The sequence below is a fragment of the Pan troglodytes genome, chromosome 2 (genome assembly GCF_028858775.2).
Source record: "Pan troglodytes isolate AG18354 chromosome 2, NHGRI_mPanTro3-v2.0_pri, whole genome shotgun sequence".
In the NCBI taxonomy this organism is placed as follows: Eukaryota; Metazoa; Chordata; class Mammalia; order Primates; family Hominidae; genus Pan; species Pan troglodytes.
In genome coordinates this window covers 118,448,124-118,473,799 of record NC_086015.1, presented here as the reverse complement: position 1 = coordinate 118,473,799, position 25,676 = coordinate 118,448,124, and the positions used below count along the sequence as shown (strand labels likewise).

The window sequence follows — 25,676 nt, the reverse complement described above, 5'->3', positions numbered from 1 at the left end:
TGGTGGCTCCCACCCTACATTTCCCTTCTGCACTGCCCTAGCAGAGGTTCTCCATGAAGGCTCCACCCCTGCAGCATACCTCTGCCTGGACATCCAGGTATTTCCACACATCCTCTGAAATCTAGGTGGAGGTTCCCCATCCTAATTCTTGACTTCTGTGCACCTGTGGGCCCAACACCATGTGTAAGCTGCCAAGGCTTGAGGCTTGCACCCTCTGAAGCAATGGCCTGAGGTATACCTTGGTCCCTTATAGCCACAGATGGAGCTGAAGCAGCTGGGATGCAGGGCACCATGTCTGGAGGCGCACAGAGCAGGGGGACTCTGGGCCTGGCCCAGGAAGCCATATTTCTCTCCTAGGTTTCTAGGCCTGTCATGGGAAGGGGCTATCGCAAAGGTCTCAGACTTGCCCTGGAGACATTTTCCCCATTGTCTCGGTGATTAACATTGAGATCCTCATTGCTTATGGAAATTTATGCAGCCAGCTTGAATTTCTCACCAGAAAGTGAGTTTTTCTTTTCTATCACATCATCAAGCTGCAAATTTTCCAAACTTTTATGGTCTGCTTCCTCTTGAACACTTTGCCACTTGGAAATTTCTTCTGCCAAATACCCTAAATCATCTCTCTCAAGTTCAAAGTTCCACAGATCTCTAGGGTGGGGGCAAAAGGCCACCAGTCTCTTTGCTAAAGCATAGCAAAAGTCACCTTCCTCCAGTTCCCAACAAGTTCCTCATCTCCATCTGAGACCACCTTAGCCTGGACTTCATTGTCTGGATCACTATCAGCATTTTGGTTAAAGCCATTTAACAAGTCTCTAGGAAATTCCAAACTTTCCCACATCTTCTTGTCTTCTGAACCCTCTAAGTCTCTAGGAAGTTCCAAACTTTCCCACATTTTCCTGTCTTCTGAGCCCTCCAAACTGTTCCAACCTCTGCCTGTTACCCAGTTTCAAAGTCACTTCCACATTTTTGGGTATCTTTATAGCAGCACCCCATTACCTCGGTACAAATTTACTGTATTCATTCATTCTCATGCTGCTCATAAAGACATACCTGTGACTGGGGAATTTATAAAGGAAAGAGGTTGAAACACAGTTCCATGTGGCTAGGGAGGCCTGAGGTAACTCAGAATCATGGCAAAAGGCACCTCTTCACAGGGCAGCGGAGGAGTGAAGTGCCAACCAAAGGGGGAAGAGCCCCTTATAAAACCAACAGATCTCATGAGAACTCACTATCACAAGAACAGCATGGGGATAACCAGCCCAATGATTCAATTACCTCCCACTGGGTCCCTCCCATGACATAAGGGGTTTATGGGAACTAAAATTCAAGATGAGATTTAGGAGCAGACAGTCAAACCATATCACCTGTCTTACGCTACTGATGGGGGGGGACACTAAAATGTCTGAGGATTGAAAAGAAGTAGAAGAGGCAGGAAGGGCTCTGATTATTTATATACTCCTGAATCTGTTTTTTGTAAGGAACCACTCCTTTGCTTGTCCCTCAGATCAAAATCATCCCAATGTCCTAAAAATATAACTCTCAGAAGCTTTTGAACCAGAGCAGCTCCATCTTGAATCAGGGCTGGGTACAATGAAGCTGAGACGGGCTGGGCTGCATTTCCAGCAGGTTAGGCATTCTTAGTCACAGGATGAGATAGAAGGCCTGCACATGATACAGGTCACAAAGACCGCATTGATAAAACAGGATGCAGTAAAGAAGCCATCCAAAACCTGCCAAATCCCAGATGATAATGAAAGTGACCTCCGGTCATCCTCACTGCTCATTATGTTAATTATAATGTATTAGCATGCTAAAAGACACTCTGGCCAGCACTATGACACTTTACAAATGTCATGGTAATGTCTGAAAAATATCATATATGTTCTAACCCTCAGTTCCAGGAAATCCCTGCCCCTTTCCTGGGAAACTCATAAATAATCCACCCCTTGTTTAGCATATAATAAAGAAACAACCATAAAAATGGCCACCAGTAGGCCCTGGGGGATATTCTATGAAGCAGCAGCCCTTCTTTTATTCCTTTATTTTCTTAATACACTTGCTTTCACTTTATTCTGTGAACTCACCTGAATTCTTTCTTGCATAAAATCCAATAACCCTCTTTTGAGTCTGGATCAGGACACCTTTCTAGTAAAATAACCAGTACAAGTGCTTACTTCTCACATACTTTCTTACTTACATACTTATTACTTCTTATATACTTTCAGTAATATTAGTTTTTCAATAAAATCCTTGGACATTTTTAAAACTCTGGGCTCCAAAACCAGTCTTCCGACTTATAATTTATCAGTACTGGCCAAAATAACAAACGTGTATGGATCCAGTGAATGTTTTCCATTCAAAATGACAGCGCTGCAGCCTCACAATTTTGAATATTATTTGCAAAGAGTATAATCTATGAAGGCTTGGAGGAAATAGTAAAATTAGAAGGCAAGGGAAATATTTTTTATGGTGACCTTGTTTTAAAACTGGAAGGATACCTTTTTTCAATTTTGGGGGGTTTATGATCTCTCTAAATATGCCAATAAAACCAAGTTAAACATAATATACTTGTATATTCTTAAACCAACAAATTTATTGTATACCTGCAAAAGGTGTTATAAATAGTCATCATATATATTTTCTCAAAATGTCCAATCCTCAAACTTAAAAGTTTATTATTATTTTCCTTTGTAGCTTCAGTATTTTCCAAAGATTTTTATGAGGATGGTTATTTAAATTTGGATCTCAGGAAGGCAACCTGTTTTGAAACTTTCAGTGTCCTTGGCATTTAGAATATCATTCACCCAGGAGCATTTCACAAACCTGGAAACACTGAAATTCTAAGATGTTGAAAAAACATTGGAGTTACTAAAAGAGATTTTAAACAAATCTTCTCTGGAGATTTAACACAGAGCAGGTTAATTTTCTGCACACATCATCTTGGGTATACAGTTTGCAAAAAGGAACTAGTCTCTTAAATTTCCTTTATGTTTTCCCCTACCAGGTGGTGATGTTTAGTATTTCTTTAACTAGAGGCATGATCTGCTTTTGACATGGCTTGGAAAGTTAGTGACCTCTGTCATAATGTAGATCCACATTCTTAAAAACAAAACAAGTTAGCAAAGGTCTTTTTGCTCCTTTCTGTCAATTACAAATAGACAAAAATAAATAAATCAATAAAATAGCTCTTTGTTAGAGAAAGGGCTTACTGCAGGGAGACAAAGAAGGACCTTGGTGGAGTTCATTGCTTTTCCTCTAACCCTAGCTTCCTGGCTGAAATTTTTGACGAGAATTTTCCATTCATGTGTGAGAAATATGTAATAAATCTTTGATAAATGGAGCTCTTTCCACACTGAAACTTGTAGCATGACTTTGAAAAATTGTGGCCTGCTTTCTTAAAAGCATATAGTAATGTACAAATACTATTTGCCATCCCTGCTTCATCCACATCAACCCTCAAAGACGTACACATTAAGAAAAAGTCCAGAAATCCTTCAGTTACAGAAATTCAGTAGTTCAGTCCTTGGGTTATAGAATTGCAATATAAGAAAGATATACCCAAGGATTGTTGTTAAGACGTAGGGACTTGTGTCTAGAAAATTAAGTCCAATTTAAAAAATGATGGCCCGGTATTCCTTGGGCTTTTTGAGAGTGTAATAATAAGAGTGGTAACAGGCCTTCCGTGGTACGCCGAATAATAGCCCTCTCCCTCAAAAGATGTCAACATTTGAATCCTTGGAACCTGTGAATGTGTTACATGCTAAAAGGGACTGTGCAGATGTGAATAAGTTAAGGATCTTGAAATGGGGAAAATATCCTGGATTATCCAGGCGGGCCTAATGTAATCACAAGGATCTTCATAACAGAGAAGCAGGAGCGTTACAGTCAAAGAAATTGATGAACTAACACACCAGACAGATAAGCGCTTTTCCTGGGTAAGCTGAATTTTTCAACTACTTTTTTCCCTGGGGGAGTATCTGTTGAGTCTGTGCAGGGACTGAGGGTAAGGCTTGCCATAAACAGAGGGACTCCAATAGCATAAAGAGGAACAAGTGAAACTTTTGATGCTTGTGTGATCTGGAACAAAGGCTCAAATTCATAAGTGGCAAGAGTAGAAGGACCACTCAGCTGAACCTAGCCCAAACTACTAACTTGGATAATCAGGAACATATAAAATGGCTGTTGTTTTGGAGTGGTTTGGAGTGCAGCAATAGATAAGGTATAAAATTTGAAAATTCCCCAAATGTAGGAATAGGATTCAGATGCATGTAGCTAAAACATCAAAAGCCAAACAACACAAAATTGTTGCAAATACAATTATATAAACAAGTACAAAAATAAAATAATCTGCTCACAAGGAAATATAGTACTGTTACAGACACCAATTATGGTCACTTTTTAAAAAGTGATTTATAACTAAAATAATACTATGCAGATTTTATATAAATAAATTTGACAATCTAGAAAAAAAGGAATATGTTTCTAAGAAAAATTAAATGATTAAAAGGACTCAGAAAGAGATTGAAAATTACTGTGACCAAAAACTATAGAATTGAGAAGACAAGATGTATCTTAAAAAAAAAAAAAAAAAAAAAAAGAAAGCCCATTGGCCAAGATGGTTTTACAGATGAGCTTTATCAGCTCGAGAGCACTGTACATGACAAAATTCTCCTGACTAATTCTATGAAGCTAGCCTAATACAAATCCCAAAATTGGATGAAGATTGCACAGGTCCATCCCACTTAGGAACTCAATCTCACTTATAAAGTCAGCAAATTCCAAAATAAAAATATTAGTAAATTAAACATATACTCATTAAAATAGTAATAAAACTAAAGAGTTTTATCTAGGAATGGAAGGATGGTTCATCAGTAAATCTATCATTATAATTCAGTCTATTAACAGAATAAATAATAATTATGTTTATTTTATACATTTAGAAAAAGTATTTGATAAAATTTAATATTCATTGGTAATTTTTTAAATACAATGCAAGCTGTGAATATATAGAAACTTTTAATCAAATTTTCAGCCAAAAACTACTTAGAGATGTGATATCAAAAATTCAGAAATAAGACAAAGATGCATACTCCCATAAGTACTAGTCAATACTCTGCAGTTCTGGCCAACTGTATTAGTCCGTTTCCATGCTGCTGATAAAGACATACCCAAGACTCTGCAATTTACCAAAGAAAAAGGTTTAATGAGACTTACAGTTCCACATGGCTTGGGAGGCCTCACAATCATGGTGGAAGGCAAGGAGGAGTAAGTAACATCTTACATGGATGGCTGTAGGCAAAGAGAGAGCTTGTGCAGAGAAACTCCCATTTTTGACACCATTGGATCTCGTGAGACCCATTCACTATCATGAGAACAGCAGGGAAAAGACCCACCACCCCAATGATTCAATCATCTCCCACCGGGTACCTCCCATAACACGTGTGAAGTATGGGAGTTACCAGATGAGATTGGAGTGGGGACAGACAGCCAAACCATATCACCAACAAAATAAGAAAAAAAACAATAGGTAACAAACACTGAAAAGAGAGAAAAAAACTATCACCATTAGGAGACAAAATGGATGTCAACAACCAAGAGAATCAACTAATAAATGATAAGTAATAAAAGTTCATAAAGATGTATGGATACAAAATTTTTATGTAAAAATAAGTAGTTTTCTCATACAGGAGCAGTAAGAGAAAATGTAATGGAAAAAATCTCCTTTTTACAATTGTGTAAAAAAACTGTAAAACATTTACAATGATTTTGAAACACTGTACATCTACGTAAATAAAACTGTACAATTATTTATAGACATCAACTAAGACTTACAAATGTCAAATTCCAAGTGACACAAACCCAATTCAAACAATCCTAACCAACTGAAAGAAATGTCATTGGCTTGTGGTAATAGGAATGACAGGGGTTACAGCTGGTCTTAGGCACAGCTGGGTCTTAAGAAAGTCCCTGGGCCTTTGTTATGCTGGACATTTGTTTTATTTATCCTGTGCTCCTTTCACGGACTGCTCCTCCCCAAATCCACTTATGTAATTCCAGTAGAACTACTAATTACAGTTCCTACCTTCTATTTACAGATTGAACACATAATCTAGTTCCTAAAGTACCTAAAATTGATTTGTGTATGCTGTATAAACTAAAGATCCAAGTTCTTTGTTCTTCCATTTCCCCAATACCACGTACTGAATAGTCTCTTTTCTCCCAGTAATCTGTGTTGCCAATCTGTAACATAATCAAACTGACATTTATGCATGAACTGATTTCTGGGTTCTGTTCTGTTTCCATGTTCAGTTCATCTAATCAGTATACCTCACCATTAATAAATTTCATCTTTTCTTTTTCCTTTTCTCCTATTCTCCTTTCTATAACATCTCATTCTTCAGTCAATTCCATTATATTCTCATTATGTGAGTGAGGGTTTGTTTGAAACCGATCTTGGTTCTGATGTGAATTTCCCATGTAAATCAATGGCTTGGTGTAGAAGAGAAAACTGAATGGAAATGAAAATGTGGGTGTACAGAAAACCAGGAAAACACAGGCCCCTGCAAATCCAGTGAAATAAGGGCCTCAGATTTCTACCATAATGTGGATTTGGAGGTTAAAGGCAAATTTTAGATAAGTTTCCAGATGCAGAATAACTTGTCTCACATCTGAATTACACAAGGATTTATAGAAACCTCTTTTAAGTTGCTTTGGATGTAAATTGTCTAATCTTAATTTTTTGCACATTTTTCTGACAAATTTTGAGGTCTAATTCAATTTTCTTTCATTACGAAAAAAGACTTTTTCCTTTAATATTGTTTTATTGGCTGTTATCTGCTCAGGTTATTAATGAGCTCATGTATAGAAAAGTAGTACCTGTCTTTAGGCAAATGGCAAAAATATGAAGTGACATGTATTTCATATGTGGTTGTGTGTGTGTATGGATGGAAAATTCTCTAACAGATACTGAAAAAAAAATCTCAAAAGTTGCTGCTTCCCTGATTTTGTACTTCCACTCTTCAAGGTGTACTATTTATTCTATTATTCTTTCCATTTGGCTAGTGTATATATATATATGTGTGTGTGTGTGTGTGTATATATAGATACATATACACACATTATATATGTATACATGTATACGTGTGTGTGTGTATATATATATACACACACACACATATATATGTCTCATTAGTGCCCTTATTAAAATCTAAGTCCCTGGGGAGCAAGACCTGATTTGATTAACTTTTGAATTCAGTATAGTGATCAGTTCAGGGTGTTACAAATATTTTCAGCTGCTTAAGAGTTAGGCATTCTTTGCTATGTATTCCTGTGCTGTATATGCCATATGTGTATGCAGCATAATTCATCCCTTTATTTCTCTCTTCCAAGACACAGTCAAGTCTTTGGAGAAAAATGCCAATTCTTATGCTTAGTTGCTAAGTTCCTGGCATCTTAAATGTCCAATAATTATAGTTAGTATGAAGATACACACTTAGTACTTGTTGAATGAGTAAATAGTATAGTGGAAAGAGGCGGACAGACTTGAGTTTGAAAACAAGCTCTGCTACTTGTGACGCTGGATAAAATATTCGAAGTCTATGTCCTCATTAGTAACGTAAGTAGATTACATTTGCTACTAGTTTGGCCTCTTCTGGAGCCTTGGGAACTGTAAACTATAATCTGTGAAGGCAATAGGTAGACTAATGGACTAAAAGAAGTATAAAAGTCTTAAAATTCTTCTCTAAGCAGTCACTTGTATTTTCATTTTTTATCAATCTTGCCTTCTTCATCATCTTCCCTTCCGTGTTTTTGAGACGGAGTCTCGCTCTGTCGCCAGGCTGGAGGCAGTGGTGCAATCTGGGCTCACTGCAACCTCCAGCTCCCGGGTTCAAGAGATCCTCCTGCTTCAGCCTACCGAGTAGCTGGGACTACAGGCGCGCGCCACCACACCCAGCTGTTTTTTTGTATTATCTTCCCTTCCTTTCTTACCACATCTTGCTTATTTTATTCTTTTTCTCAATTCTGCTATTTGCTAACCAAGAAAACATCTCTCTTGATCCTTGACATAATTATGGAATTCTTGGTACATCTTTTGGGGTGTTTGTATCTGAGTGTGATCAAGGTATGTAGATGTGTAATGTAAATATGAAAATTGAGGGATTTCTTAGAGGCAGAAAGATTCTAATTCCAGTTTCTAATATCACACGAACAGGACATAACTACTACCTTAAATAGGGGCAGTAATACCTAGGGCTTCACCTTATCATTATTATTTGAATTAGAATATCTTGCACTGCTTTCCTAGTGTGCCCTATCATAATCTTAACTCTCATGCCAATAGGTTGAATAATACCTTTAAAATTTTGTTGAAAACAACAAGTTTTAAGACTGACTTGGAAGGAGTGGTCATTGCTCCTTGGAGAAGTTATAGGAGTAACTGTGTGAACGCCAATGTTAAATTTTACTGATTTTTCTCATGCGCTGCTGATTGTTCTGTATGGAATACTTATTATTCTTACTAAATCATTTTTTTTCTTTTTCATTTTTTTCTTTTTTTTTGAGACAGGGTCTTGCTCTGTCACCAGGCTGGAGTACAGTGGTGCGATCTCGCCTCACTGCAAGCTCTGCCTCGAGTTCCAGCGATTTTTCCTGCCTCAGTCTCCCTAGTGGCTAGGATTACGGGTGTGCGCCACCACATCCGGCTAATTTTTGTATTTTTTAGTAGAGACGGGGTTTCACCAGGTTGGCCACGCTACTCTCAAACTCCTGACCTCAAGTGTTCCGCCTGTCTTGGCCTCCTAAAGTGTTGGGATTACAGATGTGAGCCGCTGCACCCAGTCAATATCACTTTTTAGCTAAGATTTATATATAAGTTTAAAAGTGTTTTGGCTTCCAAACTCACTAGCAATTCCCAGACTTCAAATTTGACACCACACACAATAATTTTCTGGATTCTCAAAGCCTCATACATATAATCCTCACAAGATAGCTTTAATAGTATTAATGAGGTCAAGGCCCTTACTGTTTTTTTTTTTCAGCAGGGCCAATTTATTTTGCTTAGTTTCTGTCAAAGACCTCTAACCAGGCATCTTATGTGAAAGCATGCTGTACGTTCCAAAGAAGCCTGGGTTAAAATCCAGATGACTTAAGTCTATTGGAAACTATACATCAAATCCATGTCCTAGAAACAATGTCATTTTCAAATCCCAAGTACAGTGTATTCTTTGCATGCATGGTATTTTTGATAAAGTCTCTTATTTTGTGACAAACTATTGCTATATCAGCTGCCTAAAAAAGTGCAACTTAGTTTGGCAGTAATTATTTTTTTTTCTTTGTATAGTGAAAAGCGATTTCCCCAACCCTCCCATCTTGGCCCTTGTAAGGAATCCTTTTTAGGAATCTATCCTGGGCTTCCTGCTGGACTTCAGCCTCATTTTTTTCTCCAATGCCTGAGTACTGGACCAATATTTGGTAAGAATTTGGCTCTGGGGAGTGCTATGTTGAATGACAAATGGTTGAGGACGAAGATTTTATTGAAGCATTTGAACCACACTTAATTTTCCGTGTTGCTTTATTTGTTCCTTCTACCACCCAGGATATTGAATTCTGTGGGCTCTGGTTGGGTCGTTGGTACTTCAGGCGTTCAGTAATAAGAAACATAATCTGCTTTTTCCGGCAGGATAATAAATCTCATTTATATTAAGGGAGGCTTACTCCAAACTGTTTTACATAGTATTTTTCTAAATCTTCTGCATGAACAAATTCTTCCTTGAGCCCTAGCACTGGGGACCCGGTCTGGCAACCTGCGCCCCATTCCGCGGGAATCAAGCGTGACCCGGTGCGGCCTTGCGCGCTGCCGCCAGCCAGACCCTCCCTCCGGCTTTCCCACCCGCCGCCCGGGATCCAGCCTCCATCCCGCTGCCTCAGCTGTCCAAGACAGCGACACCCCCCTCTCCGCTCCCGCGGCTCCCCCGGCGCAGCTCGCCGCGCCAGACAGCGGGTAACCGCCGCCTCCGCTGGGGCATCCCGGCTCCACAGGCCCAGCGCGCTCCAGACACCTGCCTCTCACTGGCCACCGCCGCTGCCCCTCACCCCGCAGCCCTCTCGGCAATTGGCCCCAGGCCGCCGCTCGTCATCCTCAGCCTTCTCCTAGAGTACCGCCTCCGTCGCCGGGTCATTTAAGTTTATCACAAATAAATAAATAAAGGAGGAAATAGAAATGCGTAGAAAGTAAAAGCAGTAGGGGGTGGGGGAGATGGGGCGTGGAGGAAAAGGAGGGAGGAGCGGAGGAGTAAGCAACCTAACCTGATTGCGCCTGTGTCGACCAATCATGGCTCACTCCAGTCCGGTCTGACGGGCTCCCTGAACCAATAGCCTTCCACCTCCCGGATCACTGAACAACGAGATACGATTGACCTTTTCAGAGTGGGTGAAGGTGCGGCGGGGGGAGGGGTTGTGGGGGTGGGCGAAGTGGAAGGATTGTCCACCAATCGCCTGTTAATACTTCTCTGAGCGAAGTTTCCGCGTCCCAATGGATGTTTGAGATAGCGGATTGGGCCTCTTTTAGCCCAATCGAAGGTGACAGAGATGAGGGAAGAGGAAGAAAGGGGCGGGGACGGGGGGGCGGAGGGGAGAAGGAAGAGTGCATTTTGTTTATGGGCGGCAACCTCACGAGGGGCGTCCCATTCTCATTGGCTCACTGAAGCCAAGATTGGCGTGAGAGCAATCCTATAGCGGGGAGAGACAGAGGGTTCGCGGAGTGAAGCGTCCAATGTGGGCCTTCTGCCGAAGAAGTAGGGGCGGGGGGAAGTTTAGGAGTTGAGGAAAGAAGATTAAAGAGCGCGAGGAGGTAATGCCAAAAACTCTAATTTGTTGTGGGACGGGCGGGAGAGAGGGAGGAGTGTGTGCGTGCCGAGGGGGATGAGGCGTCTGCGAGGCGCCTGGAGTGGGGGGCGGCGGGACTGGGAAGGAGGGGAGCGGGGTGGGGTTGGGGGAGCGAGTTACAGAGCGGCGAGCCAGCGGGCCCTGAGCTGGACGAGCGCGCGCGCCCCCGCGCCCCGCCCCGCCCCGCCCGCGCCCCCTCCCCCGGCGCCCTTCTTAGCGCCCGGCGGCTGCCTCGCCCGACCCGGCGGGGAGGCGGGAGGGAGGCGCGGGAGGGTCGGAGGGTGGCGGGGCGGGCGGGACGTCCCGCAGCTGGAAACGTGTCTTCTGCCTTCTTCTCTCTACTCCCTGCGCCTGGAGCCGCTGCTTCCAAGAAGAGGAGCTGAGGGGGACTAGCCGGGGCTCAGGAGCTGCTAGAGGCGCCCGCTTGTCTTCTGCCCCCTCCCTCCTCGCCCTCCCCCGCTTGCCGTGGCTCTCGCGGTCTCTGGAGCGTCTTCAGAGAACTGGGGGGCAGGAGGTGTCCTGGCCCCACAGCCGCTGGATGTCTCTCCAGACGCCGGAGCTCCCGGCCCCCGCCTGCTTCGCTTCTACGACTAGAGAGGAGGGGGCTTGGGAAGGGAAGACACACCTTTCCTTCTTTCTCTTCTTTGGGCCACTTCGGAAACATTAAAACATGTTAACACTTTTTGATTCCTGATATAAAAATGGTTGGAAGGTTCTTGAAAGTTTAAAACAAATGCCGTCTCTCGTACACTGTTTAATGCATTCCTGTCTGTGTGGCTTTTGGGTCCTCCCCCCACCCCCCGCCCCCAGCTGTTATCCTTTTTAAGGATGCTGAAGAGGCAGGAGGCAGGGATTTTCTAAAAGTTCTATTGATAAACACACTTGCACAAACATATGCTAGGCACACACACAAACTAAACATTAGCGAAAAACACAATATGGCGTACAGCTACGGTACCTAGCGCGGTAATCCGCTGATCTCTCACTCCGAACTGCGTTGAATGAGGTCAGTAGCAGGATGACAGCTCTCCAATAAAAATCTGAATGAATCAGGAAGTAGTTTGGAAGCTTGCGGGTGTAGTATTGTCCTCAGAATCAGCATTGGCCAAACCTAAGTTGAACATGTTACCTTTCTAGACATGTGAAAATCTTCTCCACTGTTTTTTCTATTAAAAATACCAAAAGGGTGCTAAAGTCAAGTTTCCTCACTGCGTGGCGGTGTATACATTTCAGCTGAAAAAATTATACAGGCCATTCACCCAATGTTTTCAAGTGAACGCTATTCTGAAGTTACTGTTGTAACTTGTTGCCATTGAAAGTTTTAAAACACAATTACCATTTTATAAATAAATAGCTGTAGACACTAAATTTAAGTGATAACCAGTCATCCTTAAATTTATAATGGTTTGTTTTCATTTCTGTTCATGCTCCCAGTCCCAAGTACCCTTTGCTATCTTGTGGAAATATTTATATAGATCCCCCTCCTCTCCCGGTCACATACAGTCAGCCCTTCCTGTGCCTGGGTTCTGCATCTGTGGATTTAACCAACTGCAGATCAAAAATATTTTGGGTGTAGGGGAATAGATGGAATAGAATATATATAGTTTTTTTCTTGCCACAATTCCTAAACAATACAGTGTAACAACGATTTATTAATACATGGCATTTACTTGTATTAGGTGTTATAAGTAACCTAGAGATGATTTAAAGTATGTGGGAGAATGTGCTTAGGTTAAATGCAAATACTACACTATTTTATGTAAGGGACTTGAGCATCTGTGGATTTTGGTTTCCTAGAGAGGTCCCAGAACCAATCTCCCATGGATACTGAGGGTCAACTGTAAGTTTGTCCAGTCAAGATGTGGCTACTTTTTGCTTTTTTGCTTTAAAATGAAGAATCTGTATTTTTCTAGTGAAAGAAAAAAAATTACATTGATTTTCATGCCTTTGTTCTTTGTGATTCTTAGAATATATCAAAGTTGTTGCACACATAGTGCATGGTGATATCCCTGTGCCATCTTTCCAGTAGTCTCCCAGGAAAGCTTTTGAAATTGCCCTTGAGGAATTGCTGATGTAACTGTTCAGTACTCAAGGCTTAATTTTCAAGATTGGGGTTGTGACTTTTTATGGAGCTCAATTTTGGAGGGCCTTAGGTTTGGGGACACATGGTGTTGAAGTAAACAGGTGAGAAGAAGAAAAGTGAGATTTCTAGAACTATATTAGCTGCTCAGTGAGTTGGGCAATTGGATATTTTTGGTTTTATGATTTCAGATTTTATAGACCAGTGGAATACAGGCCTTGTGCATATGAAGATCAGGTGACAAGTTTGCTGCCTACCAGCCTCCACAGCAATATGCCCTTTCACGGTGAGGTCCTAATTTTAACAAGCTAAAGAAAGTATCAGGTTAAAAATTGTCAAATTTTATCCATTTCCAGGAAGAAGTCTTTATGCTTACCCATCTAGGCCCGTGTTTTAAGATTACTACAAAACCAAGAAAATGCACATATAGGTCATGTGTACATTGACTAGCTACTAAAAGAAAATACGAGATTAAATGGAATACTAGAGGAAAGAGAAACTTTCATGTGAGGGCTATAATTGGGGAAGGGGGTGTTTAGAACTACCAGTTGATGTGATGCCAGTTTCTTCTATAATTGGATCAGAAAGTTTTTGAGACCCACAAACATCTAATTCCTCTTGTTGTCCTGTTAATAAGAATTTGACTACTTGGTATAGGAAGAAAATCTAAGGAAAAAATATTTTAAGCGAATCATTTTTGTTGCATTAGTGAAAGTTTTCAGAAGACTTTTTAGACGAATTGGACTTTCTAGTAAAAAGGCTAGTCTGAATAATTAGGTAAATTGGACTTTCTAGAAAAAAAGGCCAGTCTGAATAATGAGGTTGTTTTAGAAGGGCAATAAAAGCTACAGCTAAGTTCCTGCGATCTATAATTTATAAAATAATTACATATTATTTTGAATAACTTCACAGAACCAGTGGCAAGCAGAGACTTCTTCAAAAACATTTGGAATACGGAAGTAGAGATTGATGAGCTTTGCTTTAATCTCTGAAATAATCATATTTTTCTGAAATGGATGGTTAAATTTATCATATTGTTCTAGACACTTGGAGTGTAATAATGAACAAGAGAGAAAATTGCCTGCCCTTGTGGAGCTTACATTCTAATGTCACACACACTTTGTTCATTTTAGATTGTTAGGGGAGGAGATTTTTTAATGAAACTTTAAAACCTAGCTGCTTTCTTGTCTTAGGAACTACAGTTTGAAAGAGCCTACAGAAGTTTGAGAAGGAAGAAGGTGTTTACCAGTTGGCAGTGATAGGAAAGAAAGATCTTAGTTTATTTCTTATTTGTACCTTTTGTTATTGTCATGAAACTTTCTCCATATATTTCAGTTGGTAATTTTAACAGATAGGGATTTTTTTCATGATTTTAATAATGTCTTTGAAATAAATAAAATGTTGCTTTATATTTAAAAAATCTTGTGTCTTGAAATTTACTATAAAATTCCTACATAGTATTATCCTGTTAGCAAAGTATGGTAAAACAAAAGCTAGAATATCTGTTAATTTTTGGTTGGGATTTGTTTTTAGGAACATATCTGAAAAATCAAGTACCTAAATCTTTTTCAGTTCTGGGTTACTTTTTCGTTTTTTGAGATGGGAATCTCCTTTTATTGCCCAGGCTGTACTTTAACTCCTGGGCTCAAGTGATCCGCCCTCCTGCCTCAGCCTCCTAGTAGCTGGGACTACAGGTGCATGCCACCATGCCTAGTTTCAGTTGTGATTTTATCAAGAGAAGGTGAAAATTTATTGTAATTAGTTTATAGGCGACATTAAAGAGGAGAGACCTGCAAAAAATGCTTTGTTATTTAAACCATTTTTTCAAAAGCATTTGATTGGCACTTTTCTGCTTTAATAGACTTATTTGTAATGCAAGAGGAACATTACAGAAGATTTTAGCAATACTTTAATCATTTAGTCTGTAGGTGTAAAAATCCTGGGTTTCTAACAGAAGGAAAGTTGGTACCTGGTTAGATGAGTATATGATTTAATGCTGAGTTTGTGACTTCAAGTAGTGGGTGTCTCACCTTTCCAAAACCTAGTTCATAGTTCTCAAATAACAGTTTTTCCTTTTTAATTTTTTTTCCCATCTGTCATGGTGAGTCTTACTTTGTTAGCCAAATACAAGTTTAGTTCTTGAGTGGAATAACTTTTTTTAATACAATCCTCCCTCCCCCAGCCCTCCCATCCTGTGCCATGGAGGGTTTGTCACGCTTATACCTACATTAGATCTCTATTTATGCTAATTTGGAACATAATCAGCCTCTTCCAGGAAGGGTACATATTAATACACTTTAGAGCAGTTTGTGATTGCCTCTGGCTATTTGTATACGGACTTGCCAGCATCTGAAAGCTATAAATAGGAAGATTTAGGAGGAAACAGACTTTATAACTAATGGAATACATTGTTTCAGTTGAATTTTTTTTTTTTTTTGATGGAGTCTTGCTCTGTCGCCAGGCTGGAGTGTAGTGGCACAATCTTGGCCCACTGCAGCCTCGCCTCCCAGATTCAAGCAATTCTCCTGCCTCAGTCTCCTGAGTAGCTGGGACTGCAGGCGCGCACAGCCACGTCCTGCTAATTTTTTTGTTATTTTTAGTAGAGACAGGGTTTCACCATGTTGGCCAGGATGGTCTTGATCTCCTGACCTCGTGATCTGCCTGCCTCGGCCTCCCAAAGAGCTAGGATTACAGGTGTGAGCCACTGTGCCCAGCCTCAGTTGAATTTTTTTTAAAGAGCAAAATGGAAGAATGGCTAATTGAATGTTAAAAAGTAAGACCGTTTCCTGTTTTCTGGTAAGGATGGTTGATCGATATGTGTTTGCATGTGTGTGTGAGTATATATTTATAAATGAGCAGTTTTTGAATAAAGACATATCAATACTGGATAAATAATTCCAGTCCTGCCTGTGGTCCTTGACATGGAGTGTATTCAGGGTTCCCTGGTGATTTTGTTTAAGCCACTTTGTTACCAAAACCTTCCTATGGATAGCATAGAAACACCAGCTAATTAAATTTCTATAAATTTTATATTTTTGGGATGAAATGTTATTTTGGAAGTATTTTTTTAAGCATGATTACCAGCCAACCTGTGAAATGAATGAAATCTGAAGTGCAGAGTTCATAAAACCTTATATCCACCTAAGATAGTTGAGTTTCAAGAAGGTATTTTTAACGGCCGAAGATGAAATCTTGACATCTATCAAGTTTTTATAGTAATAAAGTAAGCATGACTAAGTTTATTAATATTCATATTTGTAAGGTAAGTCTAAGCATGTGTACAGTGCATTTTAAGTCAAAATTTGGGGTGTTATTGGCTAGACACAGTCATTTCTTTGCCAGAGATACTAGGCTGTGTGAAGGCTAACCATCTGTCAAGTGATAGAGACAAAGAAAGGTTTTAATATACTAGTCTAAAATTTCCACAAACTTGTTTTGAATTGTATTGTCATTTTCTTTTGGCCTTCATACTCTGTGTTGAATATGCACTGGGTCAGTCACCCTACTTTGTTTTATGAACAAACTATTCAAGGTCCAGATAAGGTTATTGTCACAGCTGATGTGATCTAGAGGCAAGATAAAATATGTTTTGATTTTGCTTTCATATAATCAAAAACTCACAGTGGGCCACCCACTAGTAGTTACACAAATGGTTTCAAGTGTACTTGTTTTCACCCACCCATTCTGAATTTTGGGTGTCTTAATTATTTTGCTTTATGTATTCAAGCCTTGTATTTCAAACCCATTCCTGAGCTGTTTGGGGGAAGAAAAAGTAGCAACAGGAATCCAGATTGCCTGTTTTAGGTACAATATGGTGTGATGTGAAATTGAAACAGCAGATTGGTGAGAAACTTTAGTTTCAAACAAATATAAACTAGTTTGTTTAGTGAAGTCATACACAAAACAGTAGTCTCTATTGACAGGGCAATGTTTTTTTCAGTGATTCCCATATCATGAGGTCACTTTTGTTCTTTGGGCCAACAGTCTGTTTTCAAGGTGTCATATAAGAAAAAGAAGCACTAAATACTGCTGATTGTAATGATATACTTACATATGGCAGCACAAGAAATTATTTATAGCAGTGCTAATTATATCAATAAAAATAGCAATATTAATACTGTGTCAAAATCCATTCTTGACAGTATGAGGTAAACAGAACTATAGTCAAACAAAGCAGCCAGCCTGTCTTTACTGTCAGCTCATAGATATGCACTTTAAGAAAAATATACACACAGTTTAGAGAGTTGAGTGTACCAATTTAATCTCTTTTCAATTACTTTTGGCTTTTAAAAAGATGTTCTAATTCAACATAATATTAAAAAGATTTTGATTTTTAATTTTGAAACTCTTGGTACCCATTTTCTTACTGTCATTAGTAAGTTTCTAGAAATGTATTTGTATTTCACTGCTTTATAAATTATCAGAAATTCATTTTAGTGTGCCCTCATTTTGGAGCACAGATTACCATTACAAAAGGAAACTATTAATAGAACAATCTCTAACAATTTACAAAACAAAACAAAACAAAGACCCCTACCACCACCACACACACATACACACTCTCGCACTCACACACATTTTCAGTAAATCTCAGGCTTCCTTTAGACAAAAGAAAATGGCCTTTTCCATGGTTTTGATTTAAGATAAAGCATAAATTTTGTTTGTAGTTTTCATTACTTCTAACCAGTTTTTACAGTTTTATGCTATTTTAAATGTGTCGTCTTAGGAATATAAAATTAAGTAAGTAGAAGTAATTACATCCAAAGATTTTTAACTTGGGGACAATATCTACCTTTTCAATCTCTCATATATTAAATTCAACTCTTTGTTATACATTGTCAAAAATCTCAGATGTGAAGTTAGTAGAGGTTGTTCTAGTTCTACTGCGGCCATTAATTAGTTACATGATCTATGGCATGTTGCATAATCTATGCGGATCTCCACCTTAGCACCTTAGATTTTTCATTTTTAGGGTCATTTTCAGTTCTAATCATCTGAGTTTGTTTCCTTCAACAATTGAATTGTTATTTTAGCTTCTGGTAGTGTTACTGAAACTGATGCTTAGGACACCTAGAAACAGTATATGTAAAATACTTGACTTTGCTTTCCACTTTTAGTCTTTTATAAAAGTTTAATTTTAATGTTACATGCTTTCTAACATAGCACACTAGTAAAGTATAGATATATGATATTAAGTACTTATAATCTTTCATAGTGGGTAAGTATAATAAATCTATTAGTTTACATAAATACTTTGCCAACTCATCTTAACTCAGGAAGGTGTATTGCTAATAGAATTTGTAAACTTGACTCTGCATTTCATGCAGCATAAAGTTGTTAAAATTGAGGATGCAGGTAACAACAGAATGAATCAACTCACATTTTTCTATTTCTATAAAATCTATAGATAGATACATTTATTCAAAGATAAAAGATAAATTTGGTTTTGTGATTCTCTTCTCTAAGCAAAACATAGGTATACATTGAGTAATCAGGAACCACCTCCATGCAGATCTTATAAAATTGGTAATTTTTAACTACTGCATTTAGTTTTTGATCTTATATTATATCCATGCACAGATAGATTTACATAGGAAGGAAGACAAGGTAGGCAAAGAAATCTGACTAGGAAAGAATCTGTTAGAAAAGACTTTGCAAATATTGTCCTGTTGTATATTGAAAGAAACAACTATATACAATTTGTATATACCTACTTGATAGATCTTTAATGATAACCTCAAAGTTCTAATTTAAAATTTTACTCTCAGTTTCTGTTTAATTGACTCATCCTTTTTGCTAGTATGAATGGTAGTGAAAGGCTTAAAGCTATCTAACGTTACCTTAGATGGAAACAGCAGTCTGCAGGAAGCTATACTATCCTGAATCCTCTCATTTCCTCACATCCACCCACAGCTCCAGATGTTCCTGGTACTGATCATATAATATTTTATAAATCACCTCATAGCCAAAATATACTGTCTGTTAGATGATGCTAAGCTATTTTAGCTTACCAAACATCTAGCTAATCAGGAGAAATTGTAAGAATAATTTTAGATCAATTGTTGGACCCAAAAGGTGGTATGAATGCTTCAATGCATGCAAATAATGGAAAAGATATTCTAAATGTGCTTAAGGGAAGCTGGTTTTAGTGTTAACTGAAACCCAGTATACGTATTGAAGAATCACTGTAACTCTTCTAAAGCCATGAGTACCAAAAAGACTAGCAAAATTATTAGTGGGAAGCACAGTGAAAAGTAAATGCATTCTATCCTTGTATTAAACAGGAATACTAATCACACCACCAACACCAATAGTAGCCAACATTTACTGAGATCTTACTTTGTTGCAGTCATTGGTTATATCTGCATTTTTTCAGTTAATTCCACAATCCCGTGAGACAGGTACCTTTATTATCCCAATTTTAAAGATATGCGAAGGCTCAGAAAGGGTAAGTATCTTGTTCAAAGTCACACAGCTAAGTATAAAACACATGGGAAATTAAACTCAAGTACAGCTCTGGAGAACCTAAGCTCTTAATCACCACCCCATCAGACCTCTATTCTGGGACGATTTTAACTCAGTGCTTGCCCAGATTAATAATGACAATTTTATTTCAGAAAGGCATAGATTTGGAGAAGGTTCTAGAGAAGGGTACAAGGTGAAAGAGTTGTAAGTAGGAACAATGGTTGCTGTGATAGAATCTTTTTAAAATATAACTCTTCAGTCTAGAATTAAAAATGATGATAGAGAATTTGTCTAAAGGTTGTACAGTGAATAGACTCTAACTGCTGATGGAGTTGGGTACCATGTTAAAGCAGGCCTTGGAAATCATGGGTAGGAGCAGGACAAAGGAAGTATTACTGGAAGTTCTGGGAAGGTAGAGGTCAAAAAGGAAAACTAAATCAAACTCGACTGAATAACCAAGAACCAGGTATCATGCCGAAATAGGGGTGAGGGAGACTAGAAACAGTGTATTCAAAGGGTAGCAAATCCTATGACTTTGGAAGGCTTTTGTGTTTGTTTGTTCTTTGTGCCCTTAACATTTGTTTCAGAAACCAATAGCTGGCTTAAATATGGGTCACCGAGAGTTTCGAAAACAAAGACTGCTATGCTTTTGGCACAAAAACATGATCATCAGTCCTAACCTAGATAGAGTTAGGCAGTAAGTTTAAGTGCATGACAAAGATATCCAATGTAGCACAATCTGTGTGGTAAGCCATTTATTGAATGCCTACTGTGTGCCACCCAATTTGGAAATCACTGTTCTAGGAACATTTATAATCTACATTGTTGTTTGCTGTCCAATTTTCAAAAACAGGAAAACATCTGTTAACTTTCTTGAGGATGTGATGGATATGAGGGGTAAAATATTATATACCTTAATTTTGTTTTATTTATTATGGAATTTAGCTTTTGTCTCCTCCTTCCCATATTCATGGAATTTTAAAACAGCCTCTACTATGCTTTGAGTGGAATACAGTCTAGACTTTTATTATGTACTTTAACTTTTCCTTGATTTGTCACTATACTGAAAGAAAGATTTAATTTTATCTGATAGTATAAATGCATTTCTATCAGAGTAGTAGTCTCAAATCAGTTCAGGTAAAGTCAGTGTACATGACTTTGGATTATATTTAGTATAGTCAGCATGCATGAATTAAAAGGAATTATAGTAACCTTTAAAGTGAATTTTTATTTCAGATAATTTAAATGACCTCCAACCAAGTACGTGTGTCATGTATACATACATACTCATATACCCTTTGTATACAAGGTACTAAAAACTTAAAAAGTTTTCAAAAGATAATGTTTACTGTTAAGCTATATTACAAATATAAGCTGTATCATCTGAATGCAGTCAAAGAATAATGAAATTGCTATACCATCCCTTATGTGTCTTTACTGTTCCTTATGAGAATATCTGATATTTTCTTTATTCTCTTATTTTTAGTGCATTAAGAAGTATAGTATAATAATCATTTTATATAATTCAAATGGATACATCACTGAAAAATGTATTTTAAAGTTAGAAAAATTATCAACATTCAGTTCGTGCATGGCACCTTTCTCCTCAAGTTCATCATCGGTGGTACTCTGTTGTTCTTGTAATTTTGATAGCCTGTGGGACCTAGTGTTCTTAACAGCTATGTTGTTTGTATCTCACTGTCCTTTATACATCTGACCCTCAGAGAAATACCTTTGAACACTCATGTTTTTAATAATCTTTCTTGTTTTAGAAAGGGATTGAGAGCAAGGCAATACTGTGTTAAAGGGGTCATTTGAGCTGAAAAGCAGTATGGGAAAAATGAACAAAATTCTAGGTTCTTCTGATTCAAATATTCTGCATTACAGTCTCAACATTTGTTGTTAAGTGAATTACCAAAGTGCATAAGAGCCAAAAATAAATGGTTGTTTCTGTCATTTGGGGTATGCATTACTCTGTTTCTGTCTTATATGTGTAATGATGAGTTTTATAATGCACAAATGGGTGCATCTGGTGTAAAGTGAGTTTGATTCAGTGTGATGTTTTATATGCAGTTTAACTTATAACTTAAATTCTTTGACATTCATCACTTAGGAAAGGTAACATTTAGAATTATAGTACACTTAACTGCAGTTCCTTAACAACAGGTACCATGCTTTATTTATCTTTATAGCTTTAGTGCTTAGCCTAATATCTGGCACACAGGAGGGATTCAATGTTGATCAGGCTTTTTTTGTACTTATCCTGGGAAAATTATTTTTCCTTACTAGGCTATCCGTTTACTTATTGGAGTTCAAATTTAGCATTGTTAAAATTATTACCTATTATAGACTTTCCCTGTACTTTTTTCCAAGACCCAACGTGTTTGTACATGCTCACAGTTTTCTATCCTTTTAGGTACTTAATGAAATTCTATCATGGCAGAAATTCCAATAAAATTACATTTACCGTGATTCAGAAAAGAAATATGTCAGGTATCTCCCATCAGTGGTAAAGCAAATCTACTACAATCAATTCAGGATATTGTGTTGAATAGAGTACACAGAATTATATTATCTGCTGATTTAAGGATGAAACCCATATTTCATATCCTATATGATTCCTATCTGGATAGAGGGACAAACAAAGCACACTATGCTTTGTAATTCATAGATTGCAATTGAGATTTTGAACTTTTTATATGAGCTTTCTAATTCTTAAGGAATGTTCATAAAATTTCACACAATTAAAAAATAGGTTTAATTATTTTACCTAATTATCTGAGTTATTTAGAAGTCTTATCCAGTTAAACCCTGTAATATTAGTGATAATATAATATAATTACTTAGCTCTTCTAGAAAGCAAAAAAGGTAGTTGGGTTGTGAACAATATAGAGGGTAACATTGTGTAAACCACATGTGGGACACATGTAATTCCTATATAAATAGCTGACATACTTTTTCATATTTATAAAACTTGTTAGACATTGGCAGACTTGATTGGCTAAAGTCATAATTTGTCTTTCTAACTGAAACTACAGCAAATTGATTTGAAGTTGTTTTCAAAACAAAAGATAATTAAGTCCTGGAATAATTAAAATTGGGATTGCATTAAAGCTTACTTAAAGTGATTAATAGCTGGAGTGTATTTCACAATTTCAATCTAAAGAGCATGCAGAAGAACATATTGTCATTTTATATATTCAGGAATATGCTTTCTGAGGAAACTATTGATTCTTAGGAATAAGTATAATGAAGTCCAGACATACCTCACACCCATATACCCCACTCCACCCCAGGCTTTTTTAAAATTAAAGACTTTGAAAACAAAGTAGCTATATATGGTTATCTTCTTCACTTCCAATTCCAAGCTGCCTGGCTTTCTGAAGCAAATGGCTGCTGTGACCTGTAAACAACTGTCATGACACCTTGGGCAGAGAAACACTGCTTTGAAACTTCTGCCTTCTGTTGGGCAAGCAACTGGAGAATGGTGCTGGAGTCCATGGGTAAATATGAGAAAGCAACAGTCATTGGGACGAAGAGCTTGGGCTTTAGAGGTTTGTGAACTCCTGTAGGAGAAGATCAATATTTATCCATTTTAAGTACCAAAGTGTCGCTAGCTGCTAAAAAGCTAAAGTAGCTGAATGTCCTGGTGGAGTCCTCTGTCTTTGGAGGCTAAAAAGAAATAGAGATAGGACAACAGAGCTCTTTGTCCATGTGCCTTTGCAGGGAACTGACAGGCTGTTTACCTTTGCTTTTCACCACCTGTGATATTTCTGCCATTTAGGATAATCTGAGCTCCAGTGAGTTAGCGAAAAATAGCAATTCATTTAAGGAGACCCATAGCAAGTTAGGATAATCTGGCAACCAGACCTGAGCTCCAGTGAGTTAGCGAAAAATAGCAATTCATTTAAGGAGACCCATAGCAAGTGAGAGAGGAAAATCAGAGTACACACTCCAGGTAACTAGGACTACTGGCAAAAACATGAAAACTGAATTTGAAAACAGAAATTGGGAGCACTTAAGGAAATTCAAAGAACAGAAAATAATTTCAGATATTAAATATATCTCATTTGAACAACTCAGGATTTGTGGGAGAGCATAGTCACTGTCGAAATATGAATTAGTGAATGAAAAGACCAAATGCAAGAAATGTATCCAAGCATATAAAAAAACCCATGATGAAATATTGAAAAAAAAAAGATGAGATTTGGAGGATAGATCTAGAAATCAAAACGTGAATAATAGGAATTACAGTGGGACATTCTTTAAATATTTTTGAACATCTCTGCACTTGGCTGCTAAGAAAACTGAGTTTTAGAGAGCAGAGATTTTGCAGGCACTTTCTCTGACTGTAAGCTAACATATATCAAATTTTAACAGTTTTTCTAAAAGGTTAAAAAAATCTGCATAGAAATTAAAACATTCCCAGATATCTTTTGGATGAAAAGGAAATCACCTAGAAAGCAATGAAAAGGAAATATTTTTTGTAAAAGCCAATGAAAATTAGCTAAAATAGTTGTCAGAGGAAAATTGATGGCCTTAAAGGCCTTTGTTATTAAGGAAGAGGGAAGATAAAGATAACCTAATGTTAAGAAGTTAGTATAAAGAATAATACAAGATAGAAGATGAGGAGATTGTTAGAAAGATGAAAGTAATGAAATAGAAAAACCATATAGTAAAACCCAAAATAAATCTAAAGGCTGGTTCTTTGGAAAGATCAATATGATACATAAACTCCTTGTGAATATGATAAAGCAAAAAAGAAAATGAGCCTATCAATTCCACTCTGAGGTATATACCCAAGAGAAGTGATAGCATATGTTCACATAAAATTTATACTCAAATATTCATGGCAGCATTATTCATAGTAGCCAAAAAGTGGAAGCAACTCATATCCATCAACTGCTGAATGAAGGAATAAAAATTATTCATCTATGATATATCTATACAATATAATATTAGCCATAAAAAAATGAAGTACTGATACATACTGTAACATGGATGAACCTTGAAAACATGCTTAGTGAAAGAGGCCACACTCAAAAGGCTACATACTGTGTGATTTCATTTATATGAAGTGTCCAGAGTAGGCATATAGGTGGAAACAGAAAGGAGATTAGTGGTTGCCAGGGGCTGGGAGAAGGAAAAATGGGGAGTGACTGCTTAATGGGTATAGGGTTTCCTTTTGGAGTGATGAGAATGTTCTGGAGGTAATTGGTGATATTTATACAACTTTGTGAATGTCACTGAATTATATACTTTAATACAGTTAAAATGGTGAGTTTATGTTATATGAATTTTAATTCACTAATAAAGCTTTAGGAAAAAGAATGACAAAAGTACACAATTAGAAATGAAAAAGAAGAAAAAACTGGAAGATGAAAAGAATGTTAAATAAGAATGTAGCTATGTGACAAATTTAAAACCCTTGAGAAATAAAAGGACTTTTAGTCAAATACAAATGATAAAAATTGACCTAAGAAGAAGTAGAAAGCAGATGCTACTTAGCATAGAAAAGATTAGAAATTTGACCAGATGTTGTCACTTAAACGTAAGGAATACATAATTTTGATGTAATTTAAATCATTCTAGGCCATGGAAAAATATCAAAATATTCCATAATTTAATATCTAATTCTGTTAAAGATTATATAGTAAAAAATGTATAATTTCACTTACGAAGTATATTAAAAAATTCTAAGGAAAATGTTAGAAAATATTAACAGTGAATCAAAATAATAACTCACTAGTAGCTATTTTAAAATATATTTTTAAGTAGGAATGTAAGCATGATTCAATAATAGGAAATATACCAATTTAATTTATTACATCATCAAATTAAAGGAGAAAAATCATGTTTATCTCAATAAATGGCAAAAAGTATTCTAAATTTTGGGGGTTTTTTTTTGTCTTTTATTTTGAGACAGGATCTCACTTTGTCACCCAGGCTGGAGTGCAGTGGCATGATCAGGGATCACTGCAGCCTCAACCTCCTGGGTTCAAGTGATCCTGCCACCTCAGCCTCCACCCAAAGTGCTGGGATTACAGGCGTGAGCCACTGCACATGGCCTAAATTGTTAAATCCTAAAAACATTTTAATTAACAACAAACTAAACAAGGAACCATCACAATTATTTAACATTATTTTAGAGGCTTTATCATATACAGTTGGTAAATGATATAACATTAACATTTGTAGAGAAGAATGTCAGGTGTCTCTTGCTGATGATATATGGCCTAAAAATTAT

The 25,676-nt window shown here is 37.5% G+C and overlaps 1 protein-coding gene and 1 long non-coding RNA gene across 21 annotated transcripts in view; one reads left to right on the top strand and one right to left on the bottom strand.

The window, feature by feature from the left end:
* LOC134809466 (uncharacterized) overlaps window positions 1-10,657 on the bottom strand; it is a 115,523-nt gene extending 104,866 nt beyond the window's left edge. Inside the window, exon 1 of the long non-coding RNA XR_010155291.1 lies at window positions 10,306-10,657. This is a non-coding gene — a long non-coding RNA (uncharacterized LOC134809466). The remainder of the gene's footprint in view (window positions 1-10,305) is intronic.
* Window positions 10,656-25,676, top strand: part of ZBTB20 (zinc finger and BTB domain containing 20) — an 830,436-nt gene continuing 815,415 nt past the window's right edge. For 5 of the 20 annotated variants that reach the window (XM_063806107.1, XM_054682154.2, XM_054682152.2 and 2 more), the window contains exons 1-2: window positions 10,774-10,849; window positions 13,156-13,250. The gene's annotated coding sequence lies outside the window, so the exon portion shown is untranslated. Of the gene's footprint in view, window positions 10,850-13,155; window positions 13,251-25,676 lie in introns of all 20 variants that reach the window. The other 15 variants (XM_063806122.1, XM_063806111.1, XM_063806119.1 and 12 more) reach the window with 5 other exon arrangements.